This window comes from Aquarana catesbeiana, linkage group LG10 (assembly GCF_042186555.1).
Source record: "Aquarana catesbeiana isolate 2022-GZ linkage group LG10, ASM4218655v1, whole genome shotgun sequence".
Taxonomy (NCBI): Eukaryota; Metazoa; Chordata; class Amphibia; order Anura; family Ranidae; genus Aquarana; species Aquarana catesbeiana.
The window spans coordinates 147,560,155-147,580,388 of record NC_133333.1 but is presented as its reverse complement, the minus strand read 5'-3'; the positions used below and the strand labels follow the sequence as shown (position 1 = coordinate 147,580,388).

Genomic DNA, 20,234 nt, shown 5'->3' with positions numbered 1-20,234 from the left:
TTTCATTCCTGTGTAACATCTGAGGCTGTTCACTTCACTGGGTATATGTGAGGGTTTACATCCACTTTAAGTAGACAGAAAAACAATAATAATATACATTTACTATATGAATAACCACAAACCTCATTTTATTTCCTTTCTATATGAGGTTGCTATGTATATGCATGCTGGAAACAAATTTGTATTATCGATGTCTGGAGAAAAAAAAGTCAAACTTTATTCTTTTAATTAGTAAATGGCTTTGTTCTGTCAACAAATGTTATACATTGATGCAACTTAGTGTAATAATCAATGGCCCTGTGTGTACAATACAACCCTAGCAACTTTCACTCACTGTTCTGTATCTATGGAGGGTCAATGTCATCATCCTAAGCAGCCTGCTTCTAATTTGGACTACAGAACATTACCTCCTCTTTCCATCTCGATAACATAGTGAGTGTGGGGGGGTGTTCTTCAATTCCCAGAAGTAGTCTGGGCAGAACTGATAAAACTCCACAGGGGTTAAGTGCAACATAGGCACTGGGGGTCATTTGCCATAGGGCCATGGCGCTAATTAGCGCTAATCATGCTAAGTAGTGCTCAAAGGTATTCACTATAGTGCTGGTGAAAAAATACTCCCAAATTTGAATTTACTATAGCTCCCTGAAAACAAATAGCCCCCAAACCCTTACTCTGCTAAAACCTGAAGTAGTGCACATGGAAATAATGTTTAGAGCATGATATAATTGCCTAAATGGTACTGAAATAGGTGGTATATTGTTTAAAGATAATCTGCTTTTAAACTGTGTGAAAAAAATGAATTCTACACTGAAATATCTTTAAAAGTCTGAGAAGAGACAAAACCCCTGTCTCTGTACAACTAGGTGCCAGCACAACTGAGCATGCTGCAAACTACTCTCATTTTAACTCACATGGCTTTTTTACAGGGCGCTATAGTAAATACCAAAATTAGCGCTGGGCTAAAATAAGTTTTTGAGAGTGAAAATCGGCACTATATAGTCTAATGCAGGTTTCCAGACATTTATTCTAATGGTACAATTGTAACTTCCCCAAATAAATACTTAATGTTGAGATGAAATGTATCTTTCTCTGAAATGCATTTTCCTTGCAACAATGTTGCTTCTACTTCATCTATTTTGTTTTTAAGAATGCTAGAATGTGGAATGTTTTGATATTTTGGTAAAATATATTTTTCGCTGTCACTTTCACTTGTTACTCTCCATCAAACAAAAATCTTCACCCAAACTCACACAGGTGTCTTTACAAAACACAAACAATACCATTGCTAATGCAAATTTAAAATGGGTCACAATTTTGTGTGTTTTTTATTATTTCCAAATAATCATAATTTGTGCCCAAAAAATGTGATATGTGTGCCAACATCAGAAATCAAAATGTAATTCCCAAAAATCAGAGGGTAACATCACTATTCTACACTTACCCACCAAGAACCACCAAATATCACAGAATAAATCAAGAATAATAACTCTTGAGTAATGTAATTCCACCACCTATATGTCCAAAGAAATGTAGTACATGTGTATTTATGTGTAGGAGGTTTCCACATGTGGCAGCTCCATGGCTTAGAGGTTAGAACTTCAAATTCAAATTCCAAGCATGTTGCTTCATGTAGAGGAGTTGTCTCATCTCCCTATGTTGTTAAACATAACTCCTGACTCAGGTTCTAAAACTATATCTAAATGTCCTATTTATGTGTAGGAGGGTTTTAGCTAGCCAAAAGTATTGGGACGCCTGCCTTTACACACACATGAACTTTAATGGCATCCCAGTCTTAGTCCGTAGGGTTAAAATTTGATTTGGCCCACCCTTTTGCAGCTATAACAGCTGCTGGGAAGGCCGTCCACAAGGTTTAGTGTGTCTATGGGAATTTTTTACCCTTCTTCCAGAAGTGCATTTGTAAATCCAGGCACTTATGTTGGATGAGAAGGCGTGGGTTGCAGTCTCTGCTCTAATTCAGCAAAAGGTGTTCTATCGGGTTGAGGTCAGAACTCTGTGCATGCCAGTCAAGTTCCTCCACTCCAAACTCCCTCATCCATGTCTTTATGGACCTTGCTTTGTGCACTAGTGTGCAGTCATGTTCCAACAGGAAGGGGCCATCCCCAAACTGTTCCCACAAAGTTGGGAGCATGAAATTGTCCAAAATGTCTTAGTATGCTGATGCCTTAAGAGTTCCCTTCACTGGAACTAAGAGGCCAAGCCCAACCCCTGAAAAACAACCCCACATCATAATCCCCCTCCACCAAATGATTTGGTGATTTGGACCAGTGCACAAACTAAGGTCCATAAAGACATGGATGAGTGAGTTTGGGGTAGAGGAACTTGACTGGACTGCACAGAGTCCTGACCTCAACACAACAGAGCACCTTGGGGATGAATTAGAGCAGAGACTGTAAGCCAGGCCTTCTCATCCAACATCAGTGCCTGACCTCACAAATGCACTTCTGGAAGAATGGTCAAACATTCCCATAAACACACTTCTAAACCTTGTGGGCAGCCTTCCCAGAAGAGTTGAAGCTGTTATAGCTGTAAAGGATGGGTAAAAACAATTTTGAACCATACAGACTAAGACTGGAATGCCATTACAGTACATGTAAAGGCCGGCGTCCCAATACTTGTGACACTGAGCATGGCTATGGACTTAGGGCTGGTTCACACCACAGAGATGCAGCCTACATGTGTGAGGCTGCAGGCTGGCTAAGTGAGTAACTATTCTGTCTGGCAGCACTGGGGTTGCTGGTTCAATTCCCCAATATGCTAATACTTGTGTTGAAGTTTATATGTTCTCCCTGTGTGGGCTTCTCAGCACAATCCAAAGACATGCTGGCATTTAATTTGTCTGCTGTCGAAATAGTCTCTAATGTAAGAAAGTTAGTTTTGGACTTTAGATTGGAAGCTCATTGCAGCCAGGGTCTGATGTTAATGTTTGCTAGCACTAATCATGCTCAAACACAAATCTGTGGAAGTGCCACTGGCACTGTATATAGAACATAAATGATTCTAGGCAATATACTAATTTTAAGAGCATTCATCCTGCCAAACCACGTCAACAGATGGCCTCTCCATCTCTGCAAGTCTTTCACTATCTCCCTCAACAAGGAGCCATAATTAAGGCATATAAATGCCTCAAGTTGGGGTGATGTATGTCCCCAAGTAAGGTATACAATCACAACGCCATATAAAAGGAAAAGACTGTTGCAGAGAGGTCATCATCCTCAATGGGACATTGGTTGGCATCAGTACCGATTTCTCATAGTTTATTTTAAAATTAGATAGAAGACCAAATCTATGTACTTCACTCATCAATTCAGTTAGAGATTTCTGTGGGTTAGACAGGTAGAGCAACCGATCATCCACATATGTTGAAATCTTGTGTTCCATTGCTCCAACCTGGATCCCTACTATCTTCCTGTTTTTCCTGACAATACACAGAAATGGTTCCAGCACCATTGCGAACAGTAATGGAGACAAAGGACACCCCTGCGTCATCCCATTCCATATATTATCTGATAGTCTGCCATTTACCTTGACCCTTGCCATAAGGTCCGCACACAGCGCCAATATCCATCCCATCATCTTTTCTCCTAGACCCATTTCCCTCAAAACTTCAGTCATGAAGATCCAATTCACCCTATTTAATGCTTTTTCTGCGTCCATTGATAATATCACACCTGGGGTCTGATCCAGTCCATTCTGTACCCAATGTAATACATGCAGAGCTCGGATAGTATTGTCTCTGGCCTCTCCGCCCTTTACGAAACCTGTCTCTCCGGATAAACCAACCTTACTTTATGATCTTGCAATCGGAGGGATATGATCTTTGCCAACATTTTAGTGCCCGAGTTAAGGAAGGAAATAAGTTTATAATTAGCACAAAGTTGAGGATCCTTACCGGCTTTTAGGAGGACCATCACATACGCCAGTAATGTTTCTTCGGCAGAGGGTTACAGGCTGTAATTGAGTTAAAGTAATTACAAAGGGGGATGAGAACATTGACCAGAATTTTTTATAGTAGTCGTTTGTGAAGCCATCAGGCCCTGGACTTTTGCCCTGTGGTAGTGTTGCCACCACAGCATTCTACTCTTCAATGGTAATCGGCACCTCCATTTCTTCCAGGGCCTCTGGAGGAAGACCAGGAAGACCAGAGACCTTTAAATATTCCCTGATCCTCCCCTCCAATCCTTCCCCAGCACTCCCCACAGGCATCGGGCCTATATTGTATAATGCTCAATAAAAGCGATGAACGTATGGACATGGTGTGAATCTTGTTGCTTCTTTAACAGTCTTGCCATCAACCTACCCCCCTTATTTCCTTGATCATAAAAACGATAGGCAAAATACCTATTTTTATTTCTGACTTTCTGATCCAGACACTGAGAAAGATCATTCCGTAGTGTCTCCAGTTTCTGGGCATCTACAGGGTAAGGTGAGCTTTATGTTTAACTTCAAGCTGGTGTATTTCTTCTAAAAAAAAACACAATCTCCTTCTGTCTTTCCTTTCTAATACGAGATCCCTGTGAAATCAATTCCCCTCTAATAACCGCCTTATGGGCCTCTCACACTACTTGATCCGACACCTCACTGGGTATATTAACCTCAAAATCCCAATCAGACTAATTTGAAGCAGTGTGTAGCGTATGGTCTGAGCACTGACAGGCTGACTCCCCACCCCTTCAACCTCTGCAGGAATGCTGGCAGCACTCATACGTCTATTTCCCAAAGACAACCTCTGGACATGACACTGAGCATGTGAACTCAACTTCTTTGGTCGACCATGGCGAGGCCTGTTCTGAGTGGAACCTGTCCTGTTAAACCGCTGTATGTGAGTTCACCGATTAGGTGTTCCACTCCCATATACAAAGGAGGAAGAAAACCAAAGGTTAACGGAATAATAACGGAATAATCAGAATGGATATCCACAACCCAATACCCATGATATACCTATATATAACAGATTTCAGCCCTTGCAGGAATATCAAAACAATCAAGAGAATTATGCCAACAATCACCCACATCCTCGTCCTTTTTTAGGGAAAGGAAGAGGTCGCTCATCCAAAGTTCAGAATCAACCCCCACGTGGAGGGAGACCCCGTCCGTGGGTTCAACACAGGGACCAGCAACCCCAGGAAAACCTCAATACCCCATATTGGAAAAATCAATATCTCCAGCGAAAGAAAGACCCTCTGCAGTACCCACAATCAAAGGAAGAAAATATCGGGGCTGCAGGGCAGGATCTAGGACCCAAAAAAGAAGAAGAGAGTCGGAGTAGAGGGCATCTTCAATTTGACCAATAAACAATTAACACACAAAGAGATGAACATTCTGAATTTAGGTTTAAAATGTGGCTTGAAAAAACCAATGAACAAGTTTGATGTCTTCATTGACATCCACAAGTATATTAGGAAGATAAACTTTAAAAAATATTTTTTGGGATGTACCCCCAATATATCAACAGTAACTCACAAGCCAGGGGAGGTGGTCAATAGTGGTCTTAAGAACAAGTCCCTATTTAACCCCCTCAATAACCCCAACCATCAATTTGAGGTGTTCAAAGGATTAATTCTACGGGATTTAGAACATCTTAAACCTAATAAACAAATGAATTTAAGACATATTAGTGAGGGGATTACCATGTTGGAGGAACGAAAAGACATTATCATAAGACCAGCCGATAAGGGGAGTGGGGTGGTAATACTCTCGAAGGAATTTTACCATAACCAGATTATGGATATGCTCTCAGATGAAGCAACATATAAACGTCTGGATAAGGATCCCACCCTGCTTTATAGGGACGAATTGGACACTTTAGTACACATGGGTTCAAAAAGCGGTGTATTAACGGACAAAGAAAAAAGGTTCCTGCTACCATCCAGCAGTCGGATCCCCACGTTCTACACCTTGCCAAAAATCCAAAAAGACCCCCCTAACACTCCGGCAAAGCCCATTGTCAACAGTATTGATTCGGTCTCCGCCAGAATGGGCCAGTATTTAGACCGGTTCTTGGAAAAGAGTGTCACTAATACTCGCTCATACATAAGGGACACTAAGAATTTCTTAAATTGTTTGCAGAATGTGAGCTTGATGGGAAAAGAGCAGGTAATTTTAGTTACAGCAGATGTTTCCTCTCTTTACTCCATCATACAGCATGATGATGCCATACTGGCACTCAATTGGGCCCTTAGCCAAAGAGAAGATCTCCCCCACAGCCAGAAGATTTTTCTTAGGAATGCCTTAGATTTCTGTCTTAGTCATAACTATTTCTGGTACGATGGTACATTCTATTCACAACAAAGAGGCGTTGCGATTAGCGTGAAATTCGCGCCCAGCATCGCCAATTTATTTATGGCAGAGTGGGAGGATAAGATCATCTTCAGAGCACAAAGGCCAGAACTAATATTCTACAAACGCTTCATTGACGACCTGTTCTTTATTTGGAATGGCACATCCGAGTCATTAGATGCGTACATACAGTCTTTGAATAATAATAATAACAACATTAAGCTCACTTCAGAGTGGCATAAGGAAGAAATAAACTTTTTGGATGTCACCATATATAGGGTGAACGACAAATTAAAAACAAAAGTTTATTTAAAAAAAACTGATAGGAACAGTTATTTACCCATTTCGAGTGGCCATCATCCGGTATGGCTCCGTAACATCCCAAAGGGACAGATTATGAGAGTAAGAAGAAACTGCTCTGAAGATGCACAGTTCTTGATCCAGTCTAAGGTCCTTACAGAGAGATTCGAAGCCAAAGGGTATGACCCGAAGAAACTGAAGAAGGTTGTAGAGGAAGTGGCAAAAATACCTAGGACCACCTGTCTACAAGAAACATGTCCGATAAGATCTGAAGTATTACCAACAGAGAAGAATTGTAATAAAGAATTGAGTTTCATTTCCCAATTCCATACTCAGTACAAGGAAGTTGAGGAAATTTTTAGAAGACATTGGCACATACTTCTGATGGATAAGAAACTCACTACTGCACTACCCTCTGAACCCCAGTTTATTTATAGAAAAACCACGAGTTTTGGGGACAGAGGGGTGAAGAAAGTGATAGACCCTCCCGACATTTTGGGACCGTAATGGCTTTTTTGCATGCAGGAAATGTAAAGCCTGCAGAGAGGTCTCTAGACCTCTGAGAGGTGTGGACAATTTTCACTCCCCGGTTAATAACCGCAATTTTGAAATCAAACAATTAATTACATGCAATAGTACCTTTGTAGTATATGCATTGAAATGTCCATGCGGTTTAATTTATATAGGCCGTACTAAAAGACTATTACGGGTGAGAATAGCTGAGCATATACATAACATCAAAATAGGCTATAAGGATCACAATGTTTCACTACATTTCAAATTAAAGCATAATAGGGATCCGACGGGATTGGAATTTTGGGGGGTTGAACATCTCCAATCCCATTGGAGGGGCATAAATTGCATCCGTGAGTTATCCAAGCGCGAAACCCAATGGATCTACTCTGTAGATGTGATTTCTCCCAAGGACCACAATATAGAGCTTGACATTAATTGTTTTATCAGTGACACATAGACACATTAAGGTATGTTTTCTAGTGTTGATATTTTCTAATTTTATATATTTCATCACAATGGATTTTGGGTTCTAATGTGGTCATTTTTTTAATAGAGATTTTTTTAAAAGATATTTTTTAATAGACATTTTTAATATATATTTTTTAATATATATTTTAATATATATACTGAGTGTAATAGGGAATGTGATTCAAATGTATATTTTAGATGTATGGGGTCCACCATCCATTTAGATTTTGGATATAACTCAAGATTTGGGCTGTCAGTTTATATAAAAAAAAATCGCTATACAGTTTTTAATTTCCCAAAACATTAATTATGTCATTATACTGTAATGAAGTATTGTATGATGTATGATTGCTATACAACTTTTTTTTATTGCAAATGTTTACACTTTGTGAGCGAATATATGAAGCGATTTCGAGTGAATACCTAAGGGTTGTTTCTCAGTGGCAATGCTGCGGATTAATGGTCGCGCCGCATACACTGAGTAATTATAGGTATTTGAGGTACTTGTTTTACATGAATCATGTCATCTTCCATTATAAACCGGTATTGACACGCTCAGCGTGACCCATGGGAGCGGAATGTCTGGAGCGAGCAGCTTCATACACTGCTGACAGTATTCAACATTTGGGGCAGTGATTTGTGAGCCTTCCGGACGTTTGCTTCTATTGATTGGCCACTGCGCCTGTCACATATATAAATACTGGCCTCCCATCTGGTGTGTCACGCCCTCATAAGAAGTCCAGGAAGGGTCGAAACGTCAGGGACGTGACGCACCGGAAGTGACGCATGCGCTCCATCAACTGAGAAATCAGGAAGCGTGCGGCTGTGATTACACACAGTGAGCGCTCCTGACAAGTTTTCTCGATTGGAAGACGCAAACAGGCACAGTGCACTTAAATATCTTTGCTCATTTTTATACATATTTGTGGTACGCATGTTTTAAAAGGGGATATTTGGAAGGTTCAATAAAATGTTTTAGCAGTATTACACTATGTGGACGTTCTTTTTCTACCACATACCCTATTGGAACTACCGAGAATAACACTGGCATCTGGTGGTCGTATTGGAAAGCGGTGTAGATCTACCATTAATAATCAAGGCTTATGCCCCGTACACACGGTCGGATTTTCCGATGGACAATGTCCGATCGGAGCGTGTTGTCGGAAATTCCGACCGTGTGTGGGCTCCATTGGACATTTTCCATCGGATTTTCCGACACACAAAGTTGGACAGCAGGAGATAAAATTTTCCGACAACAAAATCCGATCGCGTCAATTCCGACCGTGTGTGGCCTGTTCCGACGCACAAAGTGCCACGCATGCTCAGAAGAAATTCCGACACGGGACAGCTCGTTCTGGTAAACATAGCGTTCGGAATGGATACAGCACTTTCGTCACGCTGCAATGTTCAAAATGGTTTAATACAGCGCACTCTCTTCTTCTTTATAATGTGACAAGAATTAAGTCGTTTTGATGCTCATATTCACACACACTTCTCACAAACTTCTTTCGTTATATTTATCTAGATTCCCTCAATATATTTAGATTTCTCACATCTGACAACAAAATTTTTTGTTATTTTTGGACTTTAATGTAGATTCTTTTTTTGTGTTTCTCTTTTTTTTTTTTTTTGTCATTTTGATTTGTACTCCCGAAAATGTTTGTGCGTGTTTTTGGTGACAAGTTCCCACAACTCCACTAATATGTTGTTCTATTTAATCTGTAGGAGATTGTTTGGTGTTGTTGTCCCTTGTTAATTTCACATTGTACTTTAGAAATGTACCTGAATCCTCACCAACAAACTGTCCTTTTTGGATGAAAACACACACAGGAGAGTAGAATTTCCCTAAAAAAATGTTATTAAGGGCTCACAACTAAACAAAGAGGGAGGCAACGCTGGAGAAACTGCAAAAGTGGGTGAAGCCTTGGACCCCCAGGGCACACATCAATTATTTCAAAGCAAAATTGGTGGCCTGAGGAGTCCTTATCTAAGGGAGGGCAGTCTGGTCCAGAAGTCCCAGAGATCCGGAAAGCAGCAGATGACATCTGTGTCCCCAGGCTGTGGTCATACGAGAGACTGCAGATTCTGTGAGACCAGACTGAACCCAGGGTCATCACTCTTTGGTCTTCCCTCCACGCTTCCTTCCAGGCTTTGGCTGTGGTGGTCTAGTTGTGGCAGCAGGAGGAGGAGGAGGAGGATCGTCCCTCTCCATGACATCCATCTTGTGTGTCAGTTCCCCACTCAACCCCTTACGTAGGACTTTATAAATCAGGTCCTCAGAGATCTTGCGTTGGCCCTCCTGCATGCCCTGCAATTTTGTGGCAGCCATGCAGGTAAAGGCCTCTTCAGGACTGGGGAAGGCTCTGAGGGATGCCGAAGCCTCCTGGATCAGCCTGTATGCTGAATCCTGCACGGGACTCGGAGTGGCCTTCCTGGCCCTTTTGTATGGAAGGCGGAGGGGAGGAACCTGAGACTCAGTCAGGCTGCGACTGGTCCCAGGCTTCTCCTGGCTGCAACTTAGCCCCGCCTCCTCCTGGCTGCCACTAATCCCCGCCTCCTCCTGGCTGCCACATTCCACAACCTCCTCCTGGCTGTCTTCCTGTGTATGAAAAAGGGACATAGTTTTAGTTTTTTATTCATCAATCACACACAATTTTCACCTCCTGACTGCTGCAAATTGAATGTTAACAAATATAACAGACTATCCTTCTGAGCCCAGCAGTTTTCATTCTTTTCCCAATTTTGGGTGCCTACTACTGTGTATTGATATGTAAAGCACTTTCAATCAGCAATTAGTATCAATAATAACATCTAGTAAACATAATTTCTTTATTGCCCAGAAATCTGTAGAAGAATGCTATACCTGACTCCAGCTGGGCTCCTCCACTTCTTCCTGGCTGGAAGGCCCAGGTTGGACATCGGAAGCCTCAGCTGGGGTGGAAGGAAGAGTGGAAGGAAGAGTGGAGAGGGATTCCCTGACTTCAGTGTAGTCTGACAGAAATCGCAGTCTCTCGTAGTACCACAGCCTGGGGACATAAACGTCATCTGCTGCAGCTCCGGACCTCTGGGAATCTGTGACCTTCTTGCGCTCCCTCAGATATGTGCTCCTCAGGCCACCAATTTTAGCTTTCAAATAAGGGATGGTTGCTGTGGGGACCACCGGCTTCACCAACTCCAGCAGTTTCTCCAGCGCTGCCTGCCTCTTCTGTTTGTGATTATAGTGGGGGTGTCTCACTTGCCACAGACAGGGCAGCTCCCTGTACTTGTCTATGAACAGGGGCAGGAAATTGTGGTCGTTGAACCCATCCATTTTCTCTGTAAGACACAACACAAGACAAAGCCTAATGTCAGGCCAAACTCTCATAATCTTGTTACAATATAGGCTTCCATTTCAAAGCAGTATAGGCCCAAGTTTAGATCCTACCTTCGTTAGCACGATCGGCGTCTCCGATGCTCCTTCCTCCACTCACAGATCGTACGTAAGACGCGCGCGTTACGATTTATACACACTGCGCATGCGTATAACTCCGCCCGCCCCTGACGTTCTTTCTAGTCTATTCCCCGCCCCTTTTCGTTCGGCGCAGTGGGGGAAGAGCACATGGCGGATAGACAGCAGGATCGTGCTAATTGTAGCAACGAGGAGGAGGAGGAAAGGCTGGAGCCTGAAACGTCCCGATCCAGAAGGAGATTAAAGGACTCAAATATGTCCTTTGGGGAGATGTTGGAGATGGTGGACATCCTGAAGAAGGCCGACTATGACGGGAAGTATGGACCTTACCCCAACCCCAATGTCAGAAAGGCCAAGATCATGGCGAAAGTGGTCAGGAGTCTGCACCGGAAATTCAGGGTACGACGATCGAAAGATCAGCTCAGGAAGCAGTGGTCGGACCTGAAATTATGAGAACATGAGCAGTACAGAAAGATCCGGAGAGTGCTGCAAAAAAGTAAGTAGTTGTGCTGTGTTCCTATTCTTTATGTTTATGACGTTCGTGCTGCTCCATGTACTTTTAGGAACTGTTGTACAGTTTAAAATGGCAACTTTCATGTTCATGGGCACATTATTCGTTCGGATCACACATTGTTATTTCGGACGATAAAATAACATTGTTTAGGCCATATGCATTTGGCCACCATTTTGACGCCCTATACTTGTCTTCAAAGAATTGGGTTGTGTAGATGGCTTTGTTACTAGAATGAAATGCAAACTAGATTGTGTGTAAGGAGAGGACACTCAGCAGCTGTTTTCACATCTGGACACTGGAGCACTAGTGTGGGACACAAGAACACCATTTTTATTAGGGGGGCCACACAGGTGCCCCAGTGTATACTATAGGGGGGGCTACATCTGTGAAGCTTTTACCAAACAGGTAAAGTATTGCAGCTTGACAAAGGGCAATAAAAAATATACATCTTGGAACTCGGCTAAAATAGACAATTGTACCCCACTTCCAAGCAATGTTTCATCTTTATAGTTCTGACATTAAATATCTGTGTGCTAATTATACCATTTTTGTTTTACATAGGGGAGAAAAGACTCGGAGGACACCCCTCATCCGAGGAGACCAGAGCCCCCCCCTCTGGAAGAAGGGGAAATCCCCCCAACACAAGATGAGCAGGAGGATGAAGACGTGGTGGAAGTAGTCACCACAACAGGTGAGTGTCTGCAACCACAGGCTCCGATAAGAGATGGATGGCGGCATTTTTTTTAAACCTAATTTATTTTGGGTTTCCTCTCTTTTTAGGTGATCGTGAGGTTGTGGATCCAGATCCTTTCACATCCGAAAGTGCCCAGATCGTGATCGGGGAGATCATGGGGTGTAATTTACAATTGGAAAACATCAAGCAAAACATCAATGATGTTATTCCAAAATATAAAAACATCATTGATGTTTTGGGGCGAGTTTAAAACCCCTCCAAATCACTTTCTTCTTTTGTGTGCTACAATGTGCGAAATGTTTTTGTGATTTTTCCCAAAGCCAAATTTGGAGGATGCACACAGTGTGTCAACATGTGCTATCTGCCATCACGGGAGATCAATGGACGCGTTTTGGGGGTGCAACCCCTTCCTCAATAATAAAGTAGCAGTGAGGAAGGGCTTTCTCCCCCAAAACACATCCCTTGATCCCCCGTGATGGCAGATAGCACATGTTGACATTGTGAAATTTGTGTGCATCTTCCAAATTTGGCTTTTCCAGGGGTGATTTCCCCCCATCTGAACGCAATATCAAACACAGTTCCTAAATACTCATGTCTGATATTGCCTTCCAGTTCTACCAAATGTGAACTTTGTAAGATCAAGATTTGTGTCTTTCTTGTGGGTTTTACACAGGCCTGTTTTCAATAAAAATGCACATTTTGATTTTGGATAATGACACCACAAAAATTGTTATACAACAAACATGTTGGTTTGTCAGAAAAACCTTTGGTAAATGCACATGTGATTGTGCAGGTATTAAAAAGATTGTTCATCAAGAATGTGTGGATTATTGTCTCAACGCTACAACACATTTGGGGTGATGTAATTGTTGTTTTATGAGAAAATGGGGGTTATTTCCTAAGGGGAAATCCACTTTGCACTACAAGTGCAGTTTCAGTGCAGTTGCAAGTGCACTTGTAGTGAAAAGTGTCTTTGCATTTAGTAAATAACAGCCAACAGTGCTTTGTATAAGGTTACACAATCACAATATTTTCTGCACTCCACACATTTCTGTCAGGGTCAGCTAAAACAAACACAAGCAGTAAATGTCCACAAAGAAGAGCCTGGGGGGAGATGCCTGTCGAGAACTTGAGGTCCTGCAGACTTCTCCCTGTGGCCAAATACCGCAAGGTAGCGACCAACCTCTGCTCCGGAGTGATGTCTTGCCTCATGCAGGTATCCTGCCTGCTAATATAAGGGGTCAGCAAAGCCAACAAACTGTGAAACACGGGGTCCGTCATCCTGAGAAAGTTCCTGAAATCATCAGGATTATTCTCACGGATATCACGGAGCAAAGGCATATGAGAGAACTAGTCACGCTGAAGCAACCAATTCTTGGTCCATGAACTCCTCCCCACCCTGTTCATGGACTGGACTTGTGTCAAGGTCAGGACCCCAACACCAAGCCCCCGCACAGCACGAACTCTACGGGGAGTACGCATACGAAACATGGCTAGAAAACGGTCGGCTGCTCAGAACGGAGTAACAGATCGCACTGAAGAACAGCAAGGCCTGTGAAGAGCGACCTGAAAAACAGCAACGAGCAGGCAAGATCACACAGAAAACTCCGATACGAACTGACTGCACGCACTGAAGAGCAGATACAAACCCACAAGCACAAACTGAACGTCAGAAAACGATCTGAAAGCCACGAGTCTGAAAAAGCGCGAATCGTCTCTCACCAAACTTTTACTAACACGAGATTAGCAAAAGGAGCCCAAAGGGTGCCGCGCTTGGTTCTGAACCGGCCTTTTCTAGTCTCGTCGTACGTGGTGTACGTCACCGCGTTGTTGGCGATCGGAAATTCCGACAACTTTGTGCGACCGTGTGTAGGCAAAACAAGTTTGAGCCAACATCCGTCGGAAAAAATCCTAGGATTTTGTTGTCGGAATGTCCGAACAAAGTCCGACCGTGTGTACGCCCTATTATACTAGTTGGATTTCTGGTGAGTGTGTTTTTCATTGGGGACCCCAGCACGTGGTGTATTGCTTGGTGGAAGAAAATACTACCCTCACAGTAAATACTGCCCTCACAAGAATACAGCAATAGTGTTTATTGGTGGGACTCTTGCTGTCGGTTCCATGTTTGAACTGTTTGAACTTTTTTGAATTGGATTGAGAAGAAGGCCCCATTGAATTGGGGCGCACAGCGCTGCTGCAATACTGAAGGGACTTTATTCATTTATTTAATTCATTCATTATTGCCTATACACTGTATATATATTATCTGTTATCCAAGCAGCTGCTAATTATTCATTTATTTATTTATGTGCTATAGACATACTGTTAGATACAGCGTATTAAGCGCAGAGCATTGTTGTTTTTTTGGGACGAGCACACACAACATATATATTTGAGTTATAAATAAAATGCAAATAGAATGCAATCCAAAAACGCAAAAAGTGCGACTAAATAACGACATCCAAAAACCGCTACAGATAAGAGTGCAAGTGCATAATAAGACATAAATGGCGGTGTGCAACGAAGGTGAAAGCAAATGCTAACATGAGCTATGAAAAAATGTCCAAAATAGAAACAGTTCAAAGATGCATGTAGTCGGATTCACGATGTCAGCCCAGGGAAATCTTCTAAAGATGGTGCAAAAGTGCGAGTGCCTGATATCTAATAAGTTGGTCCAATCTTGTTCCAGGGGTGCAGCAATAGTTTCCCCAGCCTCTCACCTGAAGTTGCGGCCTCCTATGGGCCAAATCGAGCATATACCGACAGGCGGTGGGATAGTATCCTGGGGATCAGTGATTGTCACAACCCTCGGAGAAGACAGATCCAGCAGCTGCAGCAGACACTCTCCCGTGTTCTAAAAATGTCCTCGGATGTTCTCAGTTGTATAGTGGAGAAAGAAGAAATGGCTCCATAGTGTAGCAAATTAAGATATTTTATTTTAAAACAAAGTAGCAACTTACAAGAAATAATCTATATATTCCTCAATGAAAGCAGAGGCTTCCAGGTTCGGCCGTACCCGGAAGCAGCTGCACCTGACTCCTCCCTGACGCGTTGCATCACCCCACACGTGACTTTATCAAAGGGTATCCCATTTCTTCTTTCTCCACTATACATCTGAGAACATCCGAGGACTTTTTTAGAACACGGGAGAGTGTCTGCTGCAGCTGCTGGATCTGTCTTCCCCGAGGGTTGTGACAATCACTGATCCCCAGGATACTATCCCACCGCCTGTCGATATATGCTCGATTTGGCCCATCGGGGGCCGCAACTTCAGGTGAGAGGCTGGGGAAACTATTGCTGCACCTCTGGAGCAAGATTGGACCAACTTATTAGATATCAGGCACTCGCACTTTTGCACCATCTTTAGAAGATTTCACTGGGCTGACATCGTGAATCGCACTACATGCATCTTTGAACTGTTTCTATTTTGGACATTTTTTCATAGCTCATGTTAGCATTTGTTTTCACCTTCATTGCACACCGCCATTTATGTCTTATTATGCACTTGCGCTCTTATCTGTAGCGGTTTTTGGATGTCGTTATTTAGTCGCACTTTTTGTGTTTTTGGATTGCATTCTATTTGCATTTTATTTATAATATAATTTTTTTTTGGTCATCTCACTATGTATTAGTTCACCGAGTTCTTTGCTACATATTTAAAAAAAAAAATGTATGGTCTTTATTTGCATGCACATTGCACCTCGGGATTTTATTCACCTCGCTGCTTTGTTGCACTTCAGCACTGTCAGTGTTTATCTTTGATCATTGTGTTAGTATTTTTGCACATCGTTACTTATGCCTATTATTGCACTTGCACTTTTTTTCTTAGAAGATTGTGGATATAGTTACTAAGTCGCACTTTATGCGTTCCTGGATTGCAGTTTGATTTTTTTACACTTTATCAATTATTTTGGATATTTCAGTATGGAGTAGTTCACATATGTTTGATACATCTCTTGTGATGTTCATGTGGTCTCTTTTATGCAAATTGCACTTTAGGATTTTATCTAATTTACTGCCTGATTGTACGCTAGCATTGTCAGTGTTTTTGTGCTAGTATTGCTGATCATTTATTCCGATATTTTGCTATCACTTATACTTGGTTTACTGGCTACTGTATTTTAGGTGGGGTAGCGCCACATATATTTTGTTAATCATGTTGAACTTGCAGTGACCAGTATGAGAGCGTGAGAGCGATAACACCAAATTCAGCACACCTGCTCCCCATTCACACCTGAGACCTTGTAACACTAACAAGTCACATGACAACAGGAAAGGAAAATTGTTAATTGGGCCCAATTTGGACATTTTCAATTAGGGGTATACTCACTTTTGTTGCCAGCGGTTTAGACATTAATGGCTGTATGTTGAGTTTTTTTGAGGGGACAGCAAGTTTACACTGTTATACAAGCTGTACACTCACTACTTTACATTGTAGCAAAGTGTCATTTCTTCAGTGTTGTCACATGAAAAGATATAATAAAATATTTATTTATATGTGAGGGGTGCACTCACTTTTGTGAGATAATATATATATATATATATATATGTGTGTGTGTGTGTGTATAATGATTTTATTAACTCCCCAGTCCTCCACATTGTGCTACCAAGAATGAAAAGAATACAGTGGGGACGGAAATTATTCAGATATTTTTATTTTTTCACTTTGTTATATTGCAGCCATTTGCTAAAATCATTTAAGTTCATTTTTTTCCTCATTAATGTACACACAGCACCCCATATTGACAGAAAAACACAGAATTGTTGACATTTTTGCAGATTTATTGAAAGAAAAACTGAAATATCACATGGTCCTAAGTATTCAGACCCTTTGCTCAGTATTTAGTAGAAGCACCCTTTTGATCTAATACAGCCATGAGCAGGGGCGTTGCTAGGTCTACAAAAGATCTGGGGCTAGAGCTTATAGCAGCGTAGTAAAGAAAGTCATACGCTTGGGAGGGCATACATATGTATATACAGTAATATACGTGTCTGTGTGTGTGTGTGTGTGTGTGTGTGTATATCCCCAGAGAGCCTCCCACTTATATCAGGGTCCCCAGAGAGCCTCCTCCTTACATCAGGGTCCCCAGAGAGCCCCCCACCTACATCAAGGTTCCCAGAGAGCCTCCTTCTTACATCAGAGTCCCCAGAGAGCCTCCCCCTTGCATCAGGGTTCCCAGATCGACCCCTTACATCAGGGTCCCCAGATCGCCCTCCTTACATCAGGGTCCCCAGAGGGCCCTCCCCCTTGCATCAGGGTCTCCAGAGAGCCCTCCACTTACATCAGGGTCCCCAGAGAGCCTCCCCTCCGCTTGGGGACCCCTGCAGAGACTCGGGGCCATGGGCCCCAGATTCGGGGCTATAGCCCCAAAAGCCACCCCTAGCGACGCCACTGGCCATGAGTCTTTTTGGGAAAGATGCAACAAATTTTTCACACCTAGATTTGGGGATCCTCTGCCATTCCTCCTTGCAGATCCTCTCCAGTTCTGTCAGGTTGGATGGTAACGTTGGTGGACAGCCATTTTTAGGTCTCTCCAGAGATGCTCAATTGGGTTTAAGTCAGGGCTCTGGCTGGGGCATTCAAGAACAGTCATGGAGTTGTCGTGAAGCCACTCCTTCGTTATTTTAGCTGTGTGCTTAGGGTCATTGTCTTGTTGGAAGGTAAACCTTCAGCCCAGTCTGAGGTCCTGAGCACTCTGGAGAAGGATTTTGTCCAAGATATCCCTGTACTTGGCCGCATTCATCTTTCCCTCGATTGCAACCAGTCGTCCTGTCCCTGCAGCTGAAAAACACCCCACATCATGAGGCTGCCACCACCATGCTTCACTGTTGGGACTGTATTGGACAGGTGATGAGCAGTACCTGGTTTTCTCCACACATACCACTTAGAATTAAGGCCAAAAAGTTTTATCTTGGTCTCATCAGAACAAAGAATCTTATTTCTCACCATCTTGGAGTCCTTCAGGTGTTTTGTAGCAAAATCCATGCGGGCTTTCATGTGTCCTGCACTGAGGAGAGGCTTCCGTCGGGCCACTCTGCCATAAAGCCCCGACTGGTGGAGGGCTGCAGCGATGGTTGACTTTCTACAACTTTCTCCCATCTCCTGACTGCATCTACGGAGCTCAGCCACAGTGATCTTTGGGTTCTTCTTTACCTCTCTCACCAAGGCTCTTCTCCCCCGATAGCTCAGTTTGGCCGGATGGCCAGCTCTAGGAAGGGGTCTGGTCATCCCAAACATATTCCATTTAAGGATTATGGAGGGCACTGTGCTCTTATGAACCTTAAGTGCAGCAGAAATTTTTTTGTAACCTTGGCCAGATCTGTGCCTTGCCACAATTCTGTCTCTGAGCTCTTCAGGCAGTTCCTTTGACCTCATGATTCTCATTTGCTCTGACATGCACTGTGAGCTGTAAGGCCTTATTTAGAAAGGTGTGTGGCTTTCCTAATTAAGTCCAATCAGTATAATCAAACACAGCTGGACTCCAATGAAGGTGTAGAACCATCTCAAAAGATGATCAGAAGAAATGGACAGCACCTGAGTTAAATATATGAGTGTCACAGCAAAGGGTCCGAATACTTAGGACCATGTGATATTTCAGTTTTTCTTTTATAATAAATCTGCAAAAATTTCAACAATTCTGTGTTTTTCTGTCAATATGGGCTGTGTGTACATTAATGAGGAAAAAAATGAACTTAAATGATTTTAGCAAATGGCTGCAATATAACAAAGAGTGAAAAATGTAAGGGGGTCTGAATACTTTCCGTCCCCACTGTATAAAGCCTAAAATAACTGTGAACTGTGATTCTTTAGCTTTTTTTCTTTTCAGAGAACGATGGGTAAAGCTAGCTTGCCAAGTGCCAAGCTTGAAGGCTAACTCCCAGAGTTAACAGTTACAGAAGCGCTTATAGAGCTAGCAACCCATGAAATTACATTGCCTGATCTTTACTTAGATGGCACTGTCTGGCTTTTAAATATTCATGTCCTTATATATTGCATCCAAAATCTTACACCGCCAGTGGGCATGTATGCCTGGACATGGCTTCTTTTTTATTCCAGAAGAAGAAATGTCTTCTCTGCTTCTCTTCACAGTAAGTATAGAAGACCCTGACTGGCTACCCTTGACACAGTTATTCATGAGGGCCTTCCCTGGTGATTTGATTGAATGTTAATAACTCTATTAGCCTTGCAGATGACTCAGTGTGGCGGCAGGATGTATGAGAGAGTCAGTGCACAAAGTTTGTGTACATAAACTGTCAGAAGAAAGCCGTTTGTCCCAAGACCATTTGTGAAATATTAATGGAGCAAAATTGTCTCCCGGTCAGCATGGGAAAGAAAGACATTGGAGGGAGGATAGAACGGGAGTGTGGCATACAGACTGAAGGGTGGAAGAGAAGACAGGCGGTGTTCTGAAATAACTGATATGTAAATGGAATAGAAAGACTGATTGAAGTTCTGAAATAGAGAAGTAATTTCACAGACAGGGAAAAATGCTTGCAAAATAATGAAGACATCAGAGGAAAGCAAATTACATTAACAGAGGTTAGTATAATGAAAATGGAATAGGGAAACAGAATGGAAAAACAAGGGCTTGTAGGCACAAGCATTTTAAGACTTTATGTGTTTGATACATGGGAAAGAAGGACAAACTCTTCTTACTTATGGAATGCATATATATTATTCACAGTAAAGATTATTTTGCATTGCAATTGTCTACCAGCAGCTCATACTGTATAGTCTTTATAGTCTTTAAAGGTTAAGTCCACCTTTTTAAGAAAATGGCCTCTGCACCCAAGTATCCCCAGTAGGTTAAAATGTGCTTGCCTATGGGTCATTTCTGCCCCCCCCCCAGAAGCCTGGCCAAAAAAGTCCCAGTTGGTGTTGAACTAACAAAAACTACAGTTTACAAATTTATTGCACATTGTAGTTTAACCTACTGGAGCTACTTTTGTCTATAATCTATTTTACTTAAAAAAAAAAAGTGAACATAGCCTTTAAC

The 20,234-nt window shown here is 42.3% G+C and overlaps 1 protein-coding gene across 2 annotated transcripts in view; it reads right to left on the bottom strand.

Moving 5' to 3' along the window:
• Positions 1–20,234, bottom strand: part of GRIN2D (glutamate ionotropic receptor NMDA type subunit 2D) — a 1,662,686-nt gene that overhangs the window by 933,369 nt on the left and 709,083 nt on the right. The gene's annotated exons all lie outside the window — the stretch shown is intronic.